This window comes from Phoca vitulina, unplaced genomic scaffold (genome assembly GCF_004348235.1).
Source record: "Phoca vitulina isolate PV1807 unplaced genomic scaffold, GSC_HSeal_1.0 scaffold30, whole genome shotgun sequence".
Classification (NCBI taxonomy): Eukaryota; Metazoa; Chordata; class Mammalia; order Carnivora; family Phocidae; genus Phoca; species Phoca vitulina.
In genome coordinates, this window is record NW_022589733.1 from 10,401,929 (window position 1) to 10,427,426 (window position 25,498).

At 40.3% G+C, this 25,498-nt stretch overlaps 2 protein-coding genes across 3 annotated transcripts in view; both read left to right on the plus strand.

The window, feature by feature from the left end:
- The window catches only part of CCDC113 (coiled-coil domain containing 113), an 86,073-nt gene extending 77,082 nt beyond the window's left edge, over positions 1 to 8,991 (plus strand). Inside the window, exon 10 of one of the 2 annotated variants that reach the window (XR_004301808.1) lies at positions 8,920 to 8,991. The gene's annotated coding sequence lies outside the window, so the exon portion shown is untranslated. Of the gene's footprint in view, positions 1 to 639; positions 2,322 to 8,919 lie in introns of those variants that run through there. The other variant, XR_004301807.1, reaches the window with a different exon arrangement.
- Positions 8,976 to 25,498, plus strand: part of GINS3 (GINS complex subunit 3) — a 61,178-nt gene continuing 44,655 nt past the window's right edge. Inside the window, exons 1-2 of the mRNA XM_032424527.1 lie at positions 8,976 to 9,046; positions 23,399 to 25,296. The gene's annotated coding sequence lies outside the window, so the exon portion shown is untranslated. The remainder of the gene's footprint in view (positions 9,047 to 23,398; positions 25,297 to 25,498) is intronic.

Here is a 25,498-nt window from a genome sequence, read left to right on the forward strand (position 1 = left end):
TTTCCAAGATGGTTGGCCCAATTTACACTCATACCAGCAATGTAAGGTGATCCTGCTGACTCATGTATGTCCTCTCCAACACTTAACTACTGTCAGCCATAATTTGTGGTCAATCCAATGGATATAAAGTGATATCTCATTGCTAAGTTGAATTTCCCTAATTACTAATAAGGTTGAGGAAATCTTTTCCCATGTGTTTATTGCCTGTATGAGTTAATGCTTATGCTTTTTGTCCTTTTTTCCTATTGGGGCGCTTGCCTTTTTTTTTTTTAATTGAGATGTAGAAATTCTTAATACATTCTGAATAGTGTTCACTATATGTATTGTGAATATCTTCTATGCTGTTTTCTATTTTAATTTCTTTATGATGTTTTCAAATAAGCAGAAGTCTTAATTTTAGTTTTAATGAAACAAAAATGTATTAATATTATAAGTTAGGGCTCTTTGTGTCTTGTTTAAGAAACCTTTCCCTAGATCCACATCAGCAATTTATTCTGCTATATCATCTTCTCAAATATTTAAAGTTTTGTTCTTCACACATGAGTCCTCAATCTGTCTGGAATTTTTTTTGTGCGCATGATATGGACCCACTTTTTCCCACATGGATACCCAGTGATGGCACTGTTTGTTTCTCCACAGGTCTCCAGTGTGACCTCAGATGTACATGGTGGGACTGTTCCTGAGATCTCTCTGCTGCTACACTGGTCATTTTATCTATAGCCCTGCGCCAAGTCCACACAATCTTAAGTATTACAGCTTTGCGATGTCTTACTGTTTAGTAAGGCGAGTGCTCCCACGTAATTCTTTTTCTTTAGGAATTTCTTAACTATTTTTGATTTGTACTTTCATGTATTTTAGAATCAACTTGGCAACTGCCACCAACCAACCAACCAACAAAACCTTCTAAGATTTGGATTAGAATTGCATTGCATCAACAGTTCAATTTGTGTCTACATTAACATCTTTACAATATTGAATCTTCTTATCCATAAGCACAGTGTATCTCTCAATTTAATTAGGTCATTAATTAACTCAATTTAGGTCATAATTAGCTCAATTTAAGACTTTTCAGTAAAATTTTATGATTTGCCCCATAAAGGTCTTGCACATCTTTTGATAGGATTTATTCCTAGGTATCTTACACTTTTTGGTTGCAATTAAATGATATCTTCTTTTATTATGCTTTTTAACCATTTCTTACTAAACTTTTATTATTTGTAATAATTTATCATTAGATTCTTTTGGGTTTTCTATGTAAAGAATCATATCACCTGCCAATGACAGTTTTGTTTCTTCCTTTACAATTGTTATGCCTTTCACTTCTTTTTCTTGTCTTACAGCCCTGGCTAAGACCTCCAGTATAAAGTTGAATAGGATCAGTAAAAGTGGGCATCCTTGTCTTGGTCAAAGGGAAGGCTTCTAACACTTCCTCATTTAGAATAATATATAGTATAGATTGCTAAATAGATTTCCTTATTAGGTTAATGAACTCCCCTTTTATTTCTAGGGTCTTTTGTTTGTTTTAATCAAAATCTGGGATTGAATTTTGTCAAATAATTTTTTTGGCATTAATTAAGACAATCATATGGTTTTTCTTCTTTACTTTGTTAACATGATTAACAAAACTTAAAGATTTTCTCAAATTAAGCTACTCTTGAATTTCAGGGATTAATGTTTTATCATCTTATCTACTACTATTCACCAATGTTTTGTATAGGGTTTTTGGCATCAGTGTTTATGAATTGGATTGGCTTGTAATTTTCCTTTCTTGTATGTGCCTTATCAGTTTTACTGGCCTTGTGGAATTAGTTGGGGAGATAGAAATGGTCTGTTATCTGAATGTTTGCAGAACTCATCTGAAAACTATCTGGGCCTGGTGTTTACTTTGTGGGGCAATTTCTAACAGCTGCTTAATTGATTTTTATTTTTAGTGTTTCTAAGACTATCCACTGTTTATCTTGAGGCAGATTTGGTAAGTTGTTTTTTTAGGAACTTTTCCATTTTGTTTTCAAATGTATTGGCACAAGGAGTATAGTACTATCTTTGAAAATCTCCATTTTTAAATTTAACATTCTTTTTTTTTTGTTCCTTATATTGTTCATTCATGCCTCTATCTATTCTTTATCAGTTTCTCCAGAGTTCCAGTTTGTATTTTCAGGATAAACTTTTATTTTATCTTTGCTTTGTTTTTTGTTTGGTTGGTTGGTTGGTTTTTGTATCCTGTAACTTTATCTTGTAGCTTATTACTAGTATCTTTCTTATTGCCAGTACCAGTACTGCTTTATTTCTTTGTGTCATTGTTTTCTTGTTTGTTATTCTCTGCCTTTATATTTATTATTTCTTTCTTCTAACTTTCTTTGAGTCTATTTTGTGTTCTTTTTCTAAAATTTAAGCTGGACATTTAACTCATTAATTTTTTCCTCTTTTCTAAAATAAACCTTTAAAGCTATCTAATTCCTGTTAAGTCCCACTTTCTTGGCATCTCGTAAATTTTGATGCATTGTTCCTTCCTTATCATTCAGTTCTAAGTATTTTTACATCTCCATTATAATGTGTTTTACTCTTGAACTGTTTAGAAGTGTGTTTTTAAATTTCTAAATGTATGACTAGCTTTATTTAACTTTTAATATCCACTTCTATCTGAGTTGGTTGGAGAATATCTGTGTAATACTGATTCTTCAAACTCTCTGAGAATTGTTTTGTGGCCTAGGATGGGATAAGAAATTTTCTAACTGTTACATGTTTGCTTCTGGAAAATGTATAGTGTCCATACCCATTAATTAGCCTTAAGTTTGTTAATTGTTCTATTCATATCTTCTGTATCTTTCTTGATTTTTTTTGTCTGCTCAACCTATCAATAATTAAGAAAGGTGCCTCCTGTTATGATGGTGAATTTAGCAATCTCTTTCTATAGTTATAGCAATTTTTGCTTTTTTTTTTTTTTTTTAAAGATTTTATTTATTCATTTGAGAGAGAGAGAATGAGAGACAGAGAGCATGAGAGGGAGGAGGGTCAGAGGGAGAAGCAGACTCCCCGCTGAGCAGGGAGCCCGATGTGGGACTCGATCCCGGGACTCCAGGATCATGACCTGAGCCGAAGGCAGTTGCTTAACCAACTGAGCCACCCAGGCGCCCTTTGCTTTCTAAGTTTTGAGGCTATTTTACTAGATATACAAATTTAGAATTCCCATATCTTTGTGAATTAAACTATAGTTGATTCTCCTTATTCTCTGTAACTTTCTGTAGAATGTGGCAAACACCAAATTAACAAATACTGAACCATTGCTCCTAGAGAAAATACAGAGTTAGGTTCCTATGAACCTCTGGTCATAACATTTTCATCCAGTCAATCAACACATAACCTTGTTTTATGTGTGCTTCTGTCTAAAGGCCTCTCATTTAATATATGTTGTTGATTCGTGAACATTGAGCTCATGGCCAACAGCACTGTAACTCATGCCTGAATGAAGCTTATATAATACGTGTATTTTCTCCATAAAGCACATCACAGCCTTCTTGTGCATAGGATCACTAGACAGGTCTTCAGCAGTATGCTTGGGGGACATTTTAAACAGCAAAATCACCAACGAAAAGCACAAAAATGCTAAAAATGTGGCACTAAAGGGACTCAGAAAGGACACTTGTTTACAGGATGTGCTGCCACAAGAACGCAGAGTGTCACCTTGTTCAACCTCAGCTAGGAATGTGTGCATTGAGTCACTCATATTTTTTGCCACTCTGAGCCCGTCTGCAGATGACTGCAAAGCTCTGCAAGTATTGATTTGGGAGTTAAAATAAATTTTAATGAGTAGGCAAATTTGCAATATGGAATCCACGAATAACATGGATCAACTATATTTATGATTTCTATCCTTAATAATACCTTTTGTCTTAAAGTTTATCTGATATGAAAATAACTATGCCTGCTTTTTATTTGTTGTTATTTCTTTTTCCATGCTTTTATTTTTTACTTTCAAACTTTCTGTATCCTTATGCTTCAGATATATCTCTTATAAACAATATACAGCTGGATTTTTAAAGAGGAAGCTAAATTGACAATCTGTCTTTTTAATTGGCAAATATACTATTTTGGGGATTATTGATATATTTGGAATTGTTTTATCATCTTCCTTTAAAAAATTATTTGTTCTGCTTTTTCTGTACCCCCCAATCCTTCTTGCCTTTTTTTGTTTTTGTTTTGTTTTGCTTATTTTCTTGCTACAGGTTTGGAATTTGTACACTCTCTGCTTATTCTTGTAGAGGGTACCATTGAAATTTTACCATGTACACGTAACTTAATCACCCCTAACATCAATTACTGTCTTAACTCCCCCATGATAATACTACAACCTTGGAATGCTTTAGCTCCAGTCTCCCTGGCATGCTACTACATGCTATTCTCATTCCATATTTTTGCTCTTTTTTTAACCCCATACAATATGCTATTATTATTTTATTCAATGTTTGGTTTTAAATAGTATTTACTATGCTATTTGCTCTCTGTTCCTTCTTAATCTTAGAACTTGTATCTATGGTTAATATCTCTTCCCTAAAGAACACCCTTTAGAAGTGTCTTTAGTACAGATTTCTTGATGGCAGATGTTCTCCATTTTTGCTAGCCTGTAAATGTCTTTTTTTTTTTTTTTTTTACCATTTTTCTTGAAAAATTGTTTTGATGATACATAGTTCTAGGTTGAGAGTTATTTCCTCTCAGTTCTCTGAAGATGTTCTTTCCCTGTGTTCTGGATTCCACTGTTTTGAAAAACGCTATCCTCAATCTAATTGTGTTTCTTTATAAAAGAGATTCTTTCTCTCTGGCCCTTAAGACCATCTTGTTTCTGGTGTACTATGGTTTCATTAAAGTGAATTGAAGTATATGAATTTATTTTTATTTATTCTGTTTAGGATAGGTTATGCTCCCTGGTTTTCTGTATTTATATTTTCTTATAGACTCTGGAACTATCTCACACATTATCTTCTCAAATATTGCTGCTTCTTCAGGCTCTCTATTCTTTACTTTCGGGATTCCAAATAGATATGTTAGACTTTCTCATTCTATCCTTCATATCTCTCATTATCACTTTCATTTTTTTCTTCACCTGAACATAGACTTTATTTATTTAAATAAATTAAATTACAGTTGACATACAATATTATATTAGTTTCAGTGTACAACATAGTGATTCAATAATTCTATACATTACCTAGTGCTCATCACTCTAAGTGTACTCTTAATCCCCTTCACCTGTTTCACCTGAGTCTGTTTCGGGTGGGGGGTTGTTCATATGTTTTGTTTTTTAGATTCTACATATAAGTAAAATCGCATGGTATTTGTCTTGTCTGACTTATTTCACTTAGCATAATACCCTTTAAATCCATTCATGTTGTCACAAATGGCAAGATTTCATTCTTTTTTATGGCTGAGTAATGTTCCATAATAAATAAATAAATAAATTCATATATATATATATATATATATATACCATATCTTATTTATTCACTCATCTACCAGTGGATACTTGGGTTGCTTCCATATTTTGGCTATTGTAAATGATGCTTCAGTGAACATAGGGGTACATATATCTTTTTAAATTAGTGTTTGCAATTTCTTCAGGTAAATAGCAGTGGAATTACTGGATTGTATGGTATTTCTATTTTTAGTTTGTTGAGGAGATGCCATACTGTTTTCCACAGTGGCTGTACCAATTTACATTCTCATAAAAAAAATGCATGAGTGTTCCCTTTCCTCCACATCCTCACCAACACCTGTCATTTCTTGACTTTTTGATTCTAGCCATTCTGACAGGTGTGGGGTGATATCTCATTGTAGTTTTGATTTGCATTTCCCTGATTATTAATGATGTTGAGCATGTTTTCATGTGTCTTTTGGCCATCTGTATACTTTCTTTGGAAAAATGTCCATTCAGGTCCACTGCCCATTTTTAAATTGGATTGTTTGGGGTTTTTTGGTGTTGAATTCTATCAGTTCTTCATGTATTTTGGTTATTAACCCCCATCAGATATATAATTTGCAAACATCTCCTATTCATTTGCCTTTTCATTTTCTTGACGATCTCCTTTGCTGTGCAAAAGCTTTTTAGTTTGATGTAGTCCCAGTCGTTCATTTTTGCTTCTGTTGCACTTGCCAGATGAAATGGAGCCAAAAGAGATATTGCTAAGGCCAATGCCCAAGAGTTTTCTGCCTATCTTTTCTTCTAGGAGTTTTATGATTTCAGGTCTTACATTTAGGTCTTTAGTCCATTTTGAGTTTATTTTTGTATATGGCATAAGAATGTAGCTTTTGCATGTGGCTTTCCAGTTTTCCCAACACCATATATTAAAGAGACTATCTTTATTTCGTTGTATACTTTTGCCTCCTTTGTCATAGATTAACTGACCATATAAGCATGGCTTTATTTCTAGACTCTGTATTCTGTTCTGTTGATCTATGTATCTATTTTTGTGCAAATACCATACTGTTTTGGTTACTATTGCTTTGTAGTATATTTTGAAATCTGGGCTTGTGATACCTCCAGCTTTGTTCTTATTTCTCAAGATTGCTTTGGCTTTTTGGGGTCTTTTGTGCTTCCATACAAATTTTAGGATTATTTGTTCTAGTTCTGTGAAAAATACTATTGGTATTTTGATAGGGATTGCATTGAATCTGTAGATTGCTTTGGGGGGTATGGACATTTACAATATTAATTCTTCCAATCCATGATTATGTTATATCTTTCCATTTATTTGTATAATCTTCAATTTACTTCATCAATGTCTTATAGTTTTCAGAGTATTAATCTTTCACCTCCTTGATTAAACTTATTCCTAGGTATTTTATTCTTTCAGATGTAATTTTAAATGGGATTATTTTGTTCATTTCTTTCTGGTAGTTTGTTATTCGTGTATAGAAATGCAACAGACTTCTGTATATTAATTTTGTATCCTGCAACTTAATTCATTTTAGTTCTAATAGTTTTTTGGTAGAGTCTTTAGGGTTTTCTTTTTTTAAGAAAAGAGAGAGAGAGAGCATGAGCAAGAGGAGGGGCAGTGGGGAAGGGAGAAGGAGAAAGAGAATCTCAAGCAGACTCTGTGCTGAGCATGGAGCCAGGCTCGATCTCATGACCCTGAGATCATGACCTGAGTTGAAACCAAGAGTTGGACACTTAACTGACTGAGCCACCCAGGCACCCCTGGAGCCTTTAGGGTTTTCTATATATAGTGTCATGCTGAAAGCAAATAGTGATGGTTTTACTTCTTCCTTACTAATTTGGATGTCTTTATTTTCTTTTTCTTGTCTGATTACTGTGGCTAGGACTTCTAGTACTATGTTGAATAAAAGTGACAAGAATGTTGACAAGACTGTACATTCTTGTCTTGCTCCTAATTTTAGAGTTCCTGATTTTAGAAAAGCTCTCAGCTTTTCACCATTGAGGATGATGTTAGTTGTGGGTTTGTCATATATGGCTTTTATTGTGTTGAGCTATGTTCCCTCTATACTCACTTTGTTGAGAGTTTTTCTCATGAATGGAGTTTGAACTTTGTCAAGTGCTTTTTCTGCATCTATTGAGATAATCATATGATTTTTATCCTTCATTTTTGTTACTGTGGTATATCACATTGATTGATTTGTTGATATTGAACTCTTGCATCCCTGAAATAAATCCCACTTGATCATGGTTAGTGATCCTTTCAGTGTATTGTTGGATTCAGTTTGATAATATCTTGTTGAAGATTTTTGCATCTATGTTCATCAGGGATATTTGCCTGTAATTTTTTTTGTAGTATTTTTGTTTATTTTTGGTATCACGGGAATGCTGGCCTCATAGAATGAATTTGGAAGTATTCCTCCTCTTCCATTTTTTAAAAAGATTTTATTTATTTGTCAGAGAGAGGGAGAGAGCACAAGCAGGGGGAGCGGCAGGCAGAGCAAGTAGAGGGAGAAGTAGGCTCCCAGCTGAGTAGGGAGCCCAATGTGGGACTCGATCCCAGGACCCTGGGATCATGACCTGAGCTGAAGGCAGACACTTAACTGACTGAACCACCCAGGAGTCCCAACTTTTTGGAATAGTTTGAGAAGGATAGGTATTAACCCTTCTTTATTTATTTTTATTTTATTTTATTTATTTATTTGAGAGAGAGAGAGCACAAGTGGGAGGAGGGACAGAGGGAGAGGGAGAGAGAATCTCAAGCAGGCTCCATGGTCAGTGCAGACCCCTATGTGGGGCTCGATCTCAGGACCCTGAGATCATGACCTGAGCTAAAACCAAGAGTCAGATGCCTAACGAACTGAGCCACTCAGGCGCCCCAGGTATTAACTCTTCTTTAAATGTTTGGCAGAATTCACCTGTGAAGCCATCTGGTCCTTGACTTTTGTTTGTTGGAAGTTTTTGATTACTGCATCAGTTCTATTACTAGTAATTGATATGTTCGCATTTTCTTTCTGATTCAGTCTTAGAAGATTTTGTGTTTCTAGGAATGTATCCATTCTAGTTTGCCCAATTTGTTGGTGTATAATTTTTCATATTAGTCTTTTATAATCTTTTGTATTTCTGTGATGTCAGTTGTAACTTCTGCTACACAAAGTGGCTTGCCTTCCCATGTGCCTTCAGAATGATTGTTAGTTTCTTGTTCTTAATCGATGGGTATCCTATGGGTCTAAATCGGACATACTTTCTTCCAGAGTTTGCTTCTGTATCTAGTCACCAGAGGGCATCGCTGTCAGGGACTGAGGCTTGGCTTCACACTCTTTCCACTAGTCCAGAATTTAGACAGCTGTGCTGCTGAAGCCCCTGCCCTAAGGCAACAATTCCTCTCCCAGCTCTGAGAACTCCGGCCTCAGCCCACTTTTCTTGGAGTCATCTCCTTTAGTGTGTAAGAGCAGAGATAACTTGAAGGGTGTGTCCTCTGTACTGTTTTGCAGCTAGAAGGCTCTTCAGACCACCTAGTCTGCAGCGATGCTCAAAGCCAAAAGGGACTGAGCTTTACAACAAGCCACACTTTAGAAACTGGCCGAAGAGATTCCCAGTAGAGGAAAATATAATTTCCAGGTAGTCATTGTTGTACTCCCTCGTTCACTTTTGGATTGTCTTGTTGCTGTTGTTTGGATTTATTCATTTGGATTTTTGGCTGCTTACTGGAACTCATCGCACGCTCAGAGCCACTTATCCCACAATAAGTGAATCACATTTAAGTCCTTTCCACTCTCTTTCTAAGTTACAGTATTTATGCTTTTATCTTTCACCACTATTTTTATACGTCTCGGAACCTCTTCACTATCCCCTCATTTTGCGAATTGGAGCTGTTAACACCACACAGTCCTGCTATTCCCGCAGGCCCGGGGGTGGACCTGTGACCTTAGCCAGGCCCCATAGACCCTCCCGCCCCTGGAATTTGAGTCTTGAGCCAAAGGACCGAAAAACCGAAACAGCTGGGGCCGCCACGCCAGGCCAACAGCAGGCCCTGCTGGCTCTTCCTTCCTGTCCTGGCTTCCCCGAGACCGGGCTCTTCTGTCAACGAGCTCATGTGCCCCCTGCAGAGCTCTCTACTATGTAAGAGTCAGGCGCTGTTTCTGTTGCTTCTGACCAACGAAAACTTGACCACTCCATTGGCTGAGGGCTCGGAGTTATCTTTTATGCCTAAGAATTGTCATCGCCTGTCTGATGAGTGACTATTGCCGAATAAGGTCTCTTCAACGATAAGAACAACTGCACTCACTGAAAAGCAGTGATATTTCCCCACGGAAGTCCGTGACTGGGTGACACATGTTATATAGCAGTTCTGCAGCAATATCCCTTACGACATTCAAAGTCAAAACTTTCTGAAATTTTTATCTGTTTTTTTTTTTTAGATTTTATTTGTTTATCTGAGAGAGAGAAAGCATGAGTAGAAAGGGTGGATGCGGGGAGAGGGAGAAACAAACTCCCTGCTGAGCACGGTGCCTGATGCGGGGCTCAATCCCAGGACCCTGGGATCATTATTTGAGCCGAAGGCAGATGCTTAATGACTGAGCCACCCAGGTGCCCTGAAAGCAAGGTCTTGAAGAGATATTTGCACACCCATGTTCACAGCAGCACTGTTCATAATATACAAGAGGTAGAAGCAGCCCCAAATCCATCAAGAGATAAATGGATAAAGAATACACGGTGTATATATAAACAATGGAATATTATTCAGCCTTAAAAAGGCAAGAAATTCTGACACATGCTACCACATGGATGAATCTTGAATACATGATGTTAAATGAAATAAGCCAGTCACAAAAAGATAATTATAGTATGATTCCATTTATATGACATGCCTAGAGTAGTCAAATTCATAGAAGTAAATAGAACGGTGGTTACAGGGGTGGGGTGGGGAGTTACTGTTCAATGGGGACAGTTTCAATTTTGTAAAATGTGAAAGTTCTGGGGATCTGAACTATACACTTAGAAATGGTTAGGATGGGGGGCACCTGGGTGGCTCAGTCAGTTATGTGTCCAGCCCTTGGTTTCGGCTCAGGTCACAACCTGGCAGTCGTGGGATCAAGACCCATGTCGGGCTCTGCATCAGCTCAGAATCTGCTTCAGATTCTCTCTCCCTCTCCCTCCTGCCCACTCACTCTCTCTCTCTCAAATAAAAGATAAAATCTTTTTAAAAAGAGAGAAATGGTTAACATGATAAATTGTTATGTGTTTCTTATAATAAAAAAAGAAATTAACATCATAGGTGCAGGCAGTATGTGATGTGGTCCAGGCAGGCAGTCCCTTCTGCATCACCCATCCCAAGATCAACACAATGACCTCTGATGTTTTTTACACTTTTACGACAAATCACACACATCCATAAACAATATGCAGTATTGTCTGTGTTTTTAAAACAGTCTTACACCATACCTGACAGTCTGCTGCTTGCTCTTTCACTCAACATGATTTCAAGATTTAGTCCATTCATTTTAATTGCTGTCAAGTGTTCTAGCCTATGAATATGCCTCAATTTATTTATTCATTCACCTGCTGATGGACATTTGAATTGTGCCCAATTTTTATTTTATTTTTTTATTATTATGTTAATCACCATACATTACATCATTAGTTTTTGATGTAGTGTTCCATGATTCATTGTTTGCATATAACACCCAGTGCTCCATGCAGAACGTGCCCTCTTTAATACCCATCACCAGGCTAACCTATCCTCCCACCTCCCCTCCCCTCTAGAAACCTCAGTTTGTTTTTCAGAGTCCATCGTCTCTCATGGTTCATCTCCCACACCGATTTCCACCCCTTCATTCTTCCCCTCCTGCTATCTTCTTTTTTTTTTTTTAACATATAATGTATTATTTGTTTCAGAGGTACAGATCTGTGATTCATCAGTCTTACACAATTCACAGCGCTCACCATAGCACATACCCTCCCCAGTGTCTATCACCCAGCCATCCCATCCCTCCCACCCCCCCACCACTCCAGCAACCCTCAGTTTGTTTCCTGAGATTAAGAATTCCTCATATCAGTGAGGTCATATGATTCATGTCTTTCTCTGATTGACTTATTTTGCTCAGCATAACACCCTCCAGTTCCATCCACATTTGTGCAAATGGCAAGATTTCATTCCTTTTTAATTGTGCCCAATTTTTAAAATACTAACAAATAATCCAGCAGAAACTGTTCTTGTACAGGTCTCCATATGCAAGCATAAAGGATTTTCTTTGTGTTTCGTAGAACTAACCCACTACACTAAAGAAACATCATTGCTTGACTGTGCTGAGCGAATGTTACCATTAGTTTTCCTGGGAGGAACTTTTCCTCCACATAAAATAAATCAACTTGTCACATTTCTTATTGTCAATGACCAAAGCCCCAGAGGAAATGGAAAATGTGACCAAAATATGCTTTGTTGGGGCTCTGGGATCCCCTACAGCAAGAATCTAATCCAGCAGCACAGCTCTATCTTGCCCCCGCCTTCTCCGCTGGGGGAGATTTGCAGCTTCCATGAGTCTGAGGCACATGGCATCCAGCCACAGGCTGGCGCTTTACAAAGGACAAAAACTGCCCTTTTTCCAAGGATCCCCTTGCAAATTGTATTGACGTCTTCGAGGTCTGCTTTTTTCTAATACAGACGGCTGTGCTCAAGGCCACCTGTGCCTTTAAGAACAAATTCTGCCTGGACAGGACTCATCAGCCAGTGCATAGGAGGGGGTGCAACTCAATGCCGGGAACCCCAAAAGGCCTGGCCATCTATTGTTGAAGGAAAAAGGCAAGTTACAAAACAGGGTGTAGAGTGTGAGCTCATTTCTGGTTTTGGTTTTTTTAAAGTACATTATAGAAAATGTCTGACAGACCACATCCACACCCCTGAGGAGTAGATTAGGAAGGCGGGGGTGGTGGAGAGGAGATAAGAATCTTTTGCTTTGGGCTTCATTTAATTGTGTACTTTCTCTTGAATAAGCACGGTTACCCTTATAGAGTAAGGGACATTTGCCGAACACAGGCTGTGGTCCTTCCAGCCCTTCTGTGGAGCTCAAAGGAGCAGAGTTAATTTTAAAAACATTCTATTATAAATAATTAACAAAGACTATTGTACTTCAAAAACTACATCATATCTTTAATATTTATTGGCCAATAAGCACTTACTGAATAAGAGTTAGAACAAGAAGATCTTTTTTCTTTGGAACAAAATGTGATGTATCTAAACCAGCCAATTAACTAATTAAGGAAGGGTTCCAAATGTCCCTCACTATAAAATAAAGCAGCTTAAGAGACTGTCAGACTGCCTGTTAAGATACTCTGCCTCATTGCTGAAATTGACATCCTGGATTCATCCACATCACCTTACTGAGACAGACAGGACAGGAAATTTGGGGCAACAAGTATCTCAACTGACAGTTGCATGAGATGGCACAAAAGCAAGAAGAGTGTCACAATCATGGCCTAAGTCCCACGCATGGCCCTCGAAGTCCTCCCCAGAGCAGGCTTACCCCCAGCCTCCTAGTCTGCCCCCAACCCCTCCACTATCTCCCACGGATCCTGTCCCCACGGATCCTGGTCTCCTTCCCTCCTCCGTCCATCCTGCACATTCTGCCAATCATCTGACTTGCTGCTTTGCCTCGGTCTCCCCTCCCTGCCCACAGACAAGAAGCCCCCAGCATGGTCACAAACTCCTATGCCATTAGGCTCCTGGCAACCTCTCAAGCCTCATCCTATCACTCCCTGCTCGGGCACCCACGTCACCAAATCCCCTGTGTGAGCAGTGCCCCAGGCAATGTCCCACCCACCCTCATCCAGGAAGGCCCCCCTTATCCTGCTGCCACCCTGTCCCTAACTCTGGTGAATTCTATATATATATATTTTAATATATAGTCCTTAAGACTCAAATTCCACCTTCACCACTTAAAACATCTACATTAGTAATCAATATGTGAGATATGTCATTATATTATTAGCTCATCTGATTCTCACAACCAATCTGAGCAGCAGGTCCTGTGGTTATTGCATTTTACAGATGAAGAAACTGAGGCTCCAAAGGGTTAAGACTCTGAACTCAGGTCTCTGTCACTCCGAGTCCTGGGGTCCTATCCACTGAGCCACTTGAGAATCACGTGTGGATATGTGTGTGCTCTGCACGGAAACTTGAGATTCCTGAAGGGAGAGACTCTGTCTTGTTTGCCTTTATCTTCCCAAGGTGGAGCACAGGGCATGGCCCCAAAACACAAGGCAGGGAGGGAAAGAAGAGGAGAGGGAACACATCTTTGGGGAGTTGAATTAGGCAGAATTGGGCACCAGCATCTCTGAGCATTCACTTCTTCATTCATCCCACACATGTTCCTTGAGCAGTTGCTCTCTGCTGGACACAGCCCTAGATGCATTCACTTCTTCATTCATCCCACACATGTTCCTTGAGCAGTTGCTCTCTGCTGGACACAGCCCTAGATGCAACCAAATAAAGTCTCAGCCTGCTGAGCTCACCTTTAGGTAGTAAAAGTAAGAATAAATAAAACCACATACAGAAAAAATATAATGTCCATGGTAAGTGCTAGGAAGAAAACACAAAGCAGGTGCAACAGGGTGTTGTGTGCTTTTCTGGAGGGAGCAGTCAGGGAAGGAGGCTGCTGTATGGGAGGGAGTCGACGGTAGGGTTGCACTCATGGCCCAATGCACCACCAGTGCGGTGGTATGAAGCCAGTTAGGGAGCTGCTGGAGCAACCTGAGGGGTATGGCCCAGGCTCAGACCAGGGAGGGAAAAGTGGGTTCAAGAGAGAAATGCTGGGATTGGAGATACACTTCAAAGGTATCACAGTTAAACACAAACTTGGCCTCATTCTCCACCATCGCACACTCATGGTGGAGGAGGGGGACCATTTTCACTTAATAATGTCTTTGATGAAGCCATTTAAATTATTTTATTAAATCTTGACCTTTGAGTACATGGCTTTTTTTTTTTTAAAGATTTTATTTATTTATTCGTGAGAGACAGAGAGAGAGAGGCAGAGGGAGAAGCAGGCTCCCAAGGAGCAGAGAGCCCGATGTGGGACTCGATCCCAGGACCCTGGGATCATGACCTGAGCCGAAGGCAGACGCTTAACCATCTGAGCCACCCAGGCGCCCAAGTACATGGCTTTTTTAAAGATTCTGCTTGATGAACTATGAACTAGGAAGTAAGCATAAAACATGTCTTCTGCAAACCGAGGGACAGTGGTTATGCAGAGGAAAAGCATTTTGTGATTGAACTGCCGGCCAACTAGCCCCTTTATCTACACTGTAACATCACTTGTACTTGAAAGAATGATTTACAAACTGTGATTATTCAGACTTAAGTATTTGACAGACATTTTCTTGAAAAGGAATGAAGGAAAGCTGTCAAGTCAAGGAAAACAACAAATATTTGTGGGCAATGATGAAATTTGAGCTTTCAGGTAAAATTAGCATTTGGAAAACTTGTATCGATTTCTGTGAGGTAGACAGCTTCCAGGTACTTAAATGAGATGGGCAGTGATATTAACAAACATGATTTTTACAATTTATATAATGAAAACATTGGGAAAATCTGTACAACTCAATGAACCAATATTTTCTAAATGACCCAAACATGATGTTACAAAATCATGCATGAATAAAAGATCCATTCAAAGAGCAAGTGGACCAATGGATTTTAATATAACAGAGTAAAAAACAAAATCATTGATATGGTTTCAGGTTCCACACTGCGATTAACCTTTAAGGAAGAATTATCAGTTGTCAAGTTTGAGTGTAGTATCAAAGAAGGATACCTACAATTATCTAAAAAGGCCATTAAAATATCCTACTTTTTCCAACTACCTATATGTGGGGGCCAAATGTTCTTCATATACTTCAACTAAAATAACATAGTGAAGTAGATTGAATGCAAAGGGAGATATGAGAATTCAGTTGTCTTCTACTGAGCTAGATATTAAAGATGTTTACTAATAAATGTACAACAATGCCACTCTTTTCCCAAATATTTCTTGTTCTGGGAAAAAAATTTTTTTTCAAATAATGTGCTATGTCAATATGTAATTGGTTTATTATTTTTAAAAAATTAAAATTTAAAAGTTTTTGAACTTGTTTTAATTTCTAATAGGTGGTTTATTTTTGGTAGGTATACTCTATATAAACGAAAGCTCTTTGGAGTCCCCAATAATTCTCATAGAGTAAAAGGGTTCTGAGGCCAAAAAGTTTGAGAACCACTTGTTTACAACAATAATTTGTGTTTAGATCTTTTATGGGAATGCCCCGTTAGAAGACTGACCTCGTGACCTTTGCACTTGCTCCCTTTGACTGTGTCAATTATCGCGTCCAGTGTTGGTGAAAAAGGGGTAAGTTTGGAGAAGCCTTCTCCATCACCTCCCCTTTTCTGACATGAGCAATTGGCCTTTTCTCTAACCTAAATACTGTCCTGAATCATCTCTACAGAAAATCTGGATGGCTGTTGTTCAGGTCTTAGTTTAAATGTCACTTCCTCAGGGAGACTTTGCCTGAACCTCTCCCTCCCCTACTCCACCCCCCAGAGGAGCAATAGGCTCTCATGGTACCCCGTATCCCTCATAGCACTTAACACTGGGAGATTGTAGAGTTACTTCTGAGAGTGTTAGTTTCATTTCAGCCTCCCCCATTCAAGGTAGCTCCAAGAGGCTAGTTGCCTTATCTTTTTGTTCATGGCTGGATCCTGAATTTCTAGGACATTTGTTCAAAGAATGAATAAATGAAAATGGGTGTTCATCTACATGTGGACCAGCTGAAGCTATGGGTTGTGGGCTTTGCAACTGTGCTTATGGGCATGCAGTGTGGAAGCATGGATGGATACTTAAAAAAAAATCAGACCACAGCAAGCTTCATTATAGAATTTATTTTCCAGAGCATCTGTAGACAAGATATTGCTGTGTTGAGTGAGAGAGACAGGAAGAGGTGGGGGTGTGCCTTAGATCATCAGACTCTCTACCCCTCCCCTTCTTTTGCTCCTGACAAATGACCCCATTGAAGGGAAGAGTAGAAGGACCAAAGAAAGAACTAGGCCACGTTCTTTGTAGATCTCTGTTCAGGCCCTCCTCTACAGGGAGAAGGCAGAGTGCAAATAAGGATTTTTGTCTTATATGGATTTGGAAAATGTGCAATTCAGAGAGGCCTAGGGTGGATTCCGTGGCAGACCCAGAAAATAAGTTTTAATGATGAGGAAAGAAGGAAATGATTGTCAAAATATGAATTCATTAAAGCAGATTCCCTAGGGGCCTGTTTTGGAAGCAAAGGTAATTAAGCTTAACTTTTAAAGGTCAGTTTTAACCAGCTCATGAGGCAAATGGCAACAGTGACATCAGACATCATCCTGGTCCTCTGTATCTATGGCAACTGAATTTCTGAGCTGTGATTAAACATAAAACTAGAACTACTGCATGAGTCCCAGCACCAGCCCCAAATAAGTGTATGAGCAAGTGGCAAACTTGACGCATCTCTTGAAATGTTCTGGCCATTGACTGGGAAAACAAGCAATAGAATCTGGTGTTAAAGCTGCCTGCTAAAGAAGCCAGGTCATCAGCCCCTACCCTCCTCTGGGACCTTGGATAAGAGGAAGATCACCCTCAAATCCATTGCTTTTCATTCATGTATTGGTCTTTAGTTGGGGAGTAAAGGTAGCAGAGGAAGGTGATTACTTAGGCATTTTAATTTTTAAAAAAACTTTTTTTCCTAATCATAGAAATGACTTAAAAAGAAACCAATTCATATTTATTGTAGGAAATTTCTAATATCCAGATGAATGTCAAGAAGAAAAAGTACCTGAAATCTCAACTGGGGTATTTCTTTCCTTTTTTCTGCATGTGCATTTATTTCATAAAATTAGAATTAATAATCCCCATGTCATTATTCATTGAAATATTTCAAATATGTTAAGATTAACAGTGGCATAAAATTCTGTCATGTAAACCAACTATAAATTATTTTTAAGCTTTGCCTCATTTGTTCCTAAGATTAATTAAAGTGTAATTTTTTTTATTTTTAAAGATTTTATTTATTTATTTGACAGTGAGAGACACAGCAAGAGAGGGAACACAAGCAGGGGGAGTGGGAGAGGGAGAAGCAGGCTTCCTGCCGAGCAGGGAGCCCGATGCGGCGCTCGATCCCAGGACCCTGGGATCATAACCTGAGCTGAAGGCAGCCGCTTAACCGACTGAGCCACCCAGGCACCCTGAAGTGTAATTCTTATACTTTGCATTTTTACAGCCTCTAAGCATGTCCTGTGCAGGCAATCCTGCCCCTCGCTTAGGAGGTGGGGTTCCTGGTATCTGCTGTGTTGGTCTCACCCCACTTTGGGTCCTCAGCGGAAGCTGGAATGAGGTAGTCCCATTTTAGTCTCCTATTTCTTACATAACAACAAAGTGCAGGAATAACCAAGCAAAACAGACAGAACTACAACAGTGGAGGTAGACTTTCACCCACTTAAGTCAGTCCTTGTCGGACTAGACAGTGGGGAAAAGGTAAGAAAATTATAGATAATAATATAATTAATGATTATTTAAGTATAGTATTTTTATATCATAAAAATTATATACACTAACACTATATTAGTAATAATACGTGTTTATTAATAAACTAAAAGAACAATATAATCAGTAACTAAATATTCTAAATTGCATCCCTTGAAAAGAGTATATTTATTTTCAAGTATGAATGGAACAATTTTATAAAAATGAACCCAAAGGAAAACTCATTATATATAATGAATTAGAAATAGTACAAATCACAATCTCTGATCATAACACCATAAACCTAGAAATAAGTTAAAAAGTAGAAGCAAAACATCAACCATTTGAGAATGTCAGGACTTTCTATCAAATTACCGTTGGACAAAGAATAAAGTTATAGACTCTTTGGGAAATAATGCTGACGGAAACATCACCTTCAAAACCCATGGCTAGAGCTGCACTCAGAGGAAAATGGGTAGTCTTAACCATGCTCCTTACTGAATAAGAAAGAAATCTAAAATGCAGCAGGCAACCTAGTTTGCCCAAGAAGCAGGGACGAGGAATGTGGGTTTTCCTCTGGGGGTTCCCTGGAAGAGGTGCCCCTTTACTAACCTCCCCCAGAGTCAAAGCTCTAGTCCAGCAAAACACGCCAAGAGGCAAACCAATAAATATCACAACTCCAAGGCTTATTCAGAGCTCAGTAAAGTAGACATTAGTGTTTTGTCAGTTTCTTCTTAAGTATATTGAGATATAATTCACATACCATGCAATTCACCCACCCAAAGTTTAAAATTCAGTGGCTTTTAGCATATTCACAGATTTGTGCACCCACCACCACAATCAATTTTAGAACATTTTCATTACCATTAAAAAAAAAAAAACTATACACTTTGGTAGTCACTCTCCGTTTCTCCCCAACAACCCCCGCCCGAGAGCCTGGCAGCCTCTGTCTCTGGATTTGTCTATTCTGGGCATTTCATATAAATAGAACCATTCAATATGTGGGGGGAGAGGGAATGGGGAGTGACCGCTTAACGGGTACAGGAGTGATAAGAAAGCTCTGGAATGCAATGCTTCCAACTAGGTGGAGCTAAGTGGTTGCATGACACTGTGAATCTATTGAATGCCAGTGAATCATACTTTATTTATTTATTTTTAAGATCTTATTTATTATTAGAGACAGAGCATGAGCAGGGAGAGGGGCAGAAGGAGAGAGGCAAGCAGACTTCCCGCTGAGCAGAGAGCCCGATGTGGGGCTTGACCCCAGGACTCTGGGATCATGACCTGAGCCGAAGGCAGACGCTAAACCGACTGAGCCACCCAGGTGCCCCCTGAATCATACTTTAAAATGGTTAAAATGGTCAAGTTGGTATTATGTGTACTTTACTACAATAGTAATTTAAAAAATCTAAATCTGTTATTTGTGAAGTCATTGGACAGGATCATATCTAATTTAAGAATGAGTCATGAATATTTAAGTGACTTATTTTTTGTCACATTGTATTAAGAGAAACAACAAATACTACCAGCGAATTATCACCCGAAACAACAAATATTGAAGTGTATTTAACTGAAACAAGGAGTTTAGGCATTTTGTTTCTTCAACAGCAAGGTACAATAATTTTAACAAAACAAACATATGGAGTTGAAAACTGTTTTTACTATAAATATGAAATATGCTGTTGTTGTATTTCCATAGACCGAGCTATCTGAGTGATCGGGAAAGGCTTGGAACGTTAGGTTATGAGGCTGGCTTCCCCCTGCTCCTTCTCTTTATGTACAGATTAGGGAAGGAAGATAATCCTCCAGCTTCTTCAAGTCCCGGGAGATTTCTCACTTCGGCATGGACAGAACAATCTATTGCTTCTGTGGTTGCTGCCCCATCTCTTCCCTCATCCCCCCCACCCCGCCCCGGGGACTGCCTGGCTCAGCCAGCGAACACGGGGCAAATCATCTCCTCCAGAGGCTGTCTCATCCTGAAGGCAATAAGGCTCAAAGAAATGGCATCAAATTCTAGAGCAAATTCAAGGCACCTGCCATGGTTGTGCCCAATGTCCTTCTGTTTCCAGGTGAGGGAACATGACAGTCAGTTTCTGAATGGTTTGGGATTTTAGGAATAAAATTATTCAAGAACACTGCAACTGAGCACACGTGGTTTGTGAGGTAGGCTGCACATTGGAATCATCTGGGGGCTTTCAAAAACCTCCATGCCCTCCCTGGTCCCACCCCAGACCAACGGAGTCAGAGGCTGAGGGGACTTGGCTCCCCAGGTGGTCCTGATGCACAGAGGAGGCTGGATGTAAGGGCCCGAGAAGCCTGACAAGAAGCTGCAAATACCTTCAGCTGCCAGCACTGAGGCTGCTCAACTTTGCTGGAATAAACCTGTAGGAGGAACAGAAGTCCCGCTCCCAAAGGAGCCCTCCAGTGGTTCTGCTGGGAAAGCTCTGGGCGCCCTGAGCAGGTGGAGAACACACAGGGGAGCCTGGCTTCCATGCACACCCTCACCTGCTCAGCATTCATTTGTTCACTCGTGCATTCACTCAACATTCCTTAGGCTCCCCCCTGGGCTGGGCCCTGGGGAAACCAAGCCAGAAGGAAGCCTGGTGTCCCCCCCCCTCAGAAAGCTCGGAGTCTGGCAACTGAGTACAAAAAGTGCTGGGCTTCGAGGAGCCTTCGCGGGAAGGAGCACGTCACCTAGGTCACCTAGGCAGGAGGAGGGAGCACCGTGAAGACAACTTTCTGAAGGAGAGGACAATTGACTGGGACCAGGTAGGAGGCAAGTGCTACACTTCCGAGATAATAGCCGCAAACCCCCCTGTGAATGTGGTTCTCAGCCAGGGCTGCTCCTGGAACCCCACCCTCCCACCCCCCGGGAGCTTCTAAGCATGTTCACCTCTGGTCCCACCTCCAGAGGCTCTGGTTTCATTAGTCTGCGGTGGGGACTGGGCATTTGTATATTTTATAAATGTCATCATTTTTTATTGAGGTGACTTTCACATAACACAAAATTAACCATTTTAAAGCGAACAATTCAGTGGCATTTAGGACATTCACACTGTCATGCAGCCACCACCTCTATTTGGCTCCAGAACATTTTCGTCACCCTAAAATAAAACCCTGTATGCGTTAAACAGTCACTCCCCGTTTCCCCTCCCCCCAGCCCCTGGCAACCATAAATCTGCTTTCCATCTTTATGGATTTAACTATTCTGGATAGTTCACATAAAAGGAATCATACAAAATGGGACCTTTTATATCTGTCTTCTCTCACTTAAGCATAATGTTTTCAAGGTTCATGCACATTGTAGCAGGCGTCAACACTTCATTCCTTTTTATGACTGAATAATATTCCATCATACGGATATTCTAAAATTTGTTCATCCACTCACCCGTCAACGGACATGTGGCTTGTTTCCACTGCGTGGCTATTGTGAATAGTGCTGCTATGAACATTTGTACACAAATGTTTGACATCTATTTGCAATCCTTTTGGGTATATACTCAAGTCTGTAGTTTTTAAAAGCTCCCCAAAGATTCTTTTTTTTTTTTAATTATGTTCAGTTAGCCATCATTAGTCTCCCCAAAGATTCTAACTTGCAGCCAAGGTTGCAAACTGCTAGTTTGGAACAGTGGTTCCCAACCTGTGGTTCTGGTTTAAAGATTTTATTTCTGTATGTATTTATGTATTTATTTGAGAGAGCGCACCCAAGTGAGCACGGGCAGGAGTGGGGTGGAGGAGCAGCAGGGAAGTGAGAGGGAGGGGGAAAGAACTTCAAGCAGATTCTGCACTGAGCCCAGAGCCCAAAAGGGGGCTGGATCTCACGACCCTGAGATCATGACCTGAGCTGAAACCAAGAGTCAGACGCTTAGCCGACTGAGCCACCCAGGCGCCGCTCGTTCTGGTTTAGTAGATATCCGGGCCTTGCTCTGGACAGTCTAATTTAGTGGCTCAAGGAATTTTTCTTTCTGGCCCCCTCTCCACCTTGGCATTTCCTTCCTCCGTGTTAACAGGCCAGTGTACCTATCAGCCTCAGGAGTGCCTCTGACAATGTATGTCTTTTTTTTTTAATTTTATTTTATTATGTTATGTTAGTCATCATACAGTACATCATTAGTTTTTGATGTAGTGCTCCATGATTCATTGTTTGTGTATAACACCCAGTGCTCCATTCAATACGTGCCCTCTTTAATACTATCACCAGGCTAACCCATCCCCCCACCCCCCTCCCCTCTAGAACCCTCAGTTTATTTCTCAGAGTCCATAGTCTCTCATGGTTCTTCTCCCCCTCTGATTTCCCCCCCCCCGTCATTTTTCCCTTCCTACTATCTTTTTTTTTTTTTAACATATAATGTATTATTTGTTTCAGAGGTACAGGTCTGTGATTCATCAGTCTTACACAATTCACAGCACTCACCATAGCACATACCCTCCTCAATGTCCATCACCCAGCCACCCCATCCCTCCCACCCCCCACCACTCCAGCAACCCTGTTTGTTTCCTGAGATTAAGAGTCTCTTATGGTTTGTCTCCCTGTCTGGTTTCATCTTGTTTCATTTTTTCCTCCCTTCCCCTATGATCCTCTGTCTTGTTCTCAAATTCCTCATATCAGTGAGATCATATGATACTTGTCTTTCTCTGATTGACTTGTTTCGCTTAGCATAATACCCTCTAGTTCCATCCACGTCGTTGCAAATGGCAAGATTTCATTTTTGATGGCTGCATAATATTCCATTGTATATATATACCAGATCTTCTTTATCCATTCATCTGTTGATGGACATCTAGGCTCTTTCCATAGTTTGGCTATTGTGGACATTGCTGCTACAAACATCCGGGTGCATGTACCCCTTCAGATCCCTACATTTGTATCTTTGGGGTAAATACCCAGTAGTGCAATTGCTGGGTCGTAGGGTAGCTCTATTTTCAACTTTTTGAGGAAACTCCATACTGTTTTCCAGAGTGGCTGCACCAGCTTGCATTCCCACCAACAGTGTAGGAGAGTTCCCCTTTCTCCGCATCTTTACCAACATCTGTCATTTCCTGACTTGACAATGTATGTCTTATCAAGTGCAGGAAAAACCCCTTCCCCTCCAAGAGAGGTCCCTCACTTCCCCAGCTCAGTGTCCCCAGGCTGGTTATTCTGGGGCCCACTCCAGGTGAGGCAGAGATGCTGCTCATCCTTCCTGCCTGGGCCAGCCCCTGCTCCTGACCTCCTGTGGGAGATTTTGGGTGCTCTTATCCCCCAAAAACAAATCATCACGTTTAGAGATGGTGCGGTCTGGATTGACCTTTGTGGCCCAAAGCCCTCTGACTCTGTAAGGACGTATTTGGGCTGTAGATGCCCCCACCAGTCACCTGTCTCATTCCTGGGATATCCTGTTCCGAAGCATTGGTATTTTGGTCACAGACGACCACAAATTTGTCACCAAGAATCTTTTATTTGTGTCACTAAAAGGTCCATCCTGGAGATTTTCTCCAAGCAAAGGAAGCTGCTCCAAAAGTGATCACAACCTTCAGAGACAGAAAACTGACCACTTTCAAAAACCACTTCTCCAGCTTCAAAAAAATCAGTGAAGTCCATGGGTACTGGTTATTTAGATAAACCAAAATTTTATGGGTTCTGGCACCAGTGTCCAATCCAAGGACGTCATGGGCGTCTGTGAGTATTCACAAGCATACCTGGTGTGACCTCTTGCAAGGTAAGGAGGCCTCTTTCCTCCCCTGAGAACTGGAAAACCAGGAAAGCTGACTTGTTTCCTCAATAGGAGGGGTCAAAGCGGCTCTAAAGATCTTGAGCAGTAAAAGACAAAAAATTGAAAATGCTGCTATGTCAACCAAGTCCTACTCTATAAGTCACAGAGCAAAACCAGCTTAATATATTTAATCTACGTGTTAAAATACTTATAACATTTATTTTTACTATGGGCCAAACTCTGCTCAATGCATTAACACATATTATCTCATTTAATCCTCACAACTCCCAGGTGAGGTAAAATTTATTATCTACATTTTAAAGATAAGGTGATTGAGGTCCAGAGAGGCTAATCAACTTGCCAAAGGTCACACAGCTATTCAGAAATGTTGCTGGGATGCAAGCCCGGATCTGTTTGACTTCAAAGTATGTGCTCTAAATACAAACATTCTCTTAAAAAATGTATTTTGAGAAAGGAATGACCTACTGATCTGCACAGATGCTGCACCCACTCAGAGCGGTAAGAAGGATCTAAAAAGGATATCTACTGGGCGTGTTTAAAAAATAGAACATGATGTAAGCTAAGTGCTAGACTGTGCCATCTGTGGGAGGCGAAGGACCCGATGAACATCCCTCGTTCCGAACACCTGGCCCAGTAGCACGTGGGAGCTGTGCTGGGTGAGATCTGATCACTGGTGATGTCTCTGTTGGTCTTAGATTGCTCTTTCAAATTTAATAACTCATAAATCCATAGAGTGACATCTTTTTAGAGCTTCTATTCCACAGGGTGAGTTTATAAAACCTGATTCATTTTGGACAACACCAGTTTGTTCAGAGGCAAAGAGGATTCCCAGAGAGTGGCAGCAGAAATGGGAACACTCTTTCCTCGAGTGGGTAAGTTCTGGGCTCTGATTCCTTCCTGAGGTGACCACATACCTGTCATCACCCATCCATTGTCCAAGCAAGTCCAGCCGGGGAACAGAGTAGGTAAATATTTCCACCCAACCAAAGGCCACCCTGGCACTTGCGTGCGGTGGTCACTTCGGCCGGCAGGCGGCGATCTTGCCTGCAATATTCCACTGTAGAGGTTTCTCCGAAGGGCAGCCAGGTGTGGCCCCCCAGCAAGTTGACCAAAGAGGTTTCCACGCTGCCGTGCCGAGGACTCCTTGGCAGAGAAGCTGGTATTTGCGACAGCAAAAGAGAGTGTCAGAAGCAGGTGCGCCTTCTCTGGTCTCAGATCACTGTTCTTAGAAGGAACTGCTTTTTTTAAAAAAGGAAACAGAATTGCTTGCTTTTGTCGACATATTGAAAATGTTATTATTACATTCAACTAATTAAAACTTTAACTACCATCTTGGTGGGCTGGGGGTTTTTCACTGACGTCAGCCTGAATTTCCCTCATTTTCCAAGGTGGCTTCGCATTTGGACTTTTCTTTTAAATGATTTCTCAAAGTAGAGGCTGAACAGGCGGACTGGCCTTGCGGGAAAATGTGTGTCTGCAGCTGTCACCCCTCACGGGGTGGCAGCGTCTAAACGTTCTATCTGCTTCACTGAAGCTTGGGGTTCCAGCTGCCCCCCCCCCGTCCCCCGCAGAATCTCACGGACAGGCTGTGGGCCCCGGAGACTGAGGAGGGCGCCTGTCTTTGTATCGGAGATCAAAGGTAAGGTTCCATTTGATAGAAATTCTCTATTGCTGTCAAAACAAACAAAATACCTTTAAAAACCAGTAATGGCACAAAGACCCAGGGGTGTCGAGTGGCACAGAAAAGCCCCTGGGGATCACACTTCAAGACTGGCAAAGACGAAGCTCTTTACAGAAATGTGTTTAAACCGAGTTGTGGTCGGTTTGAATAGATTGACAGA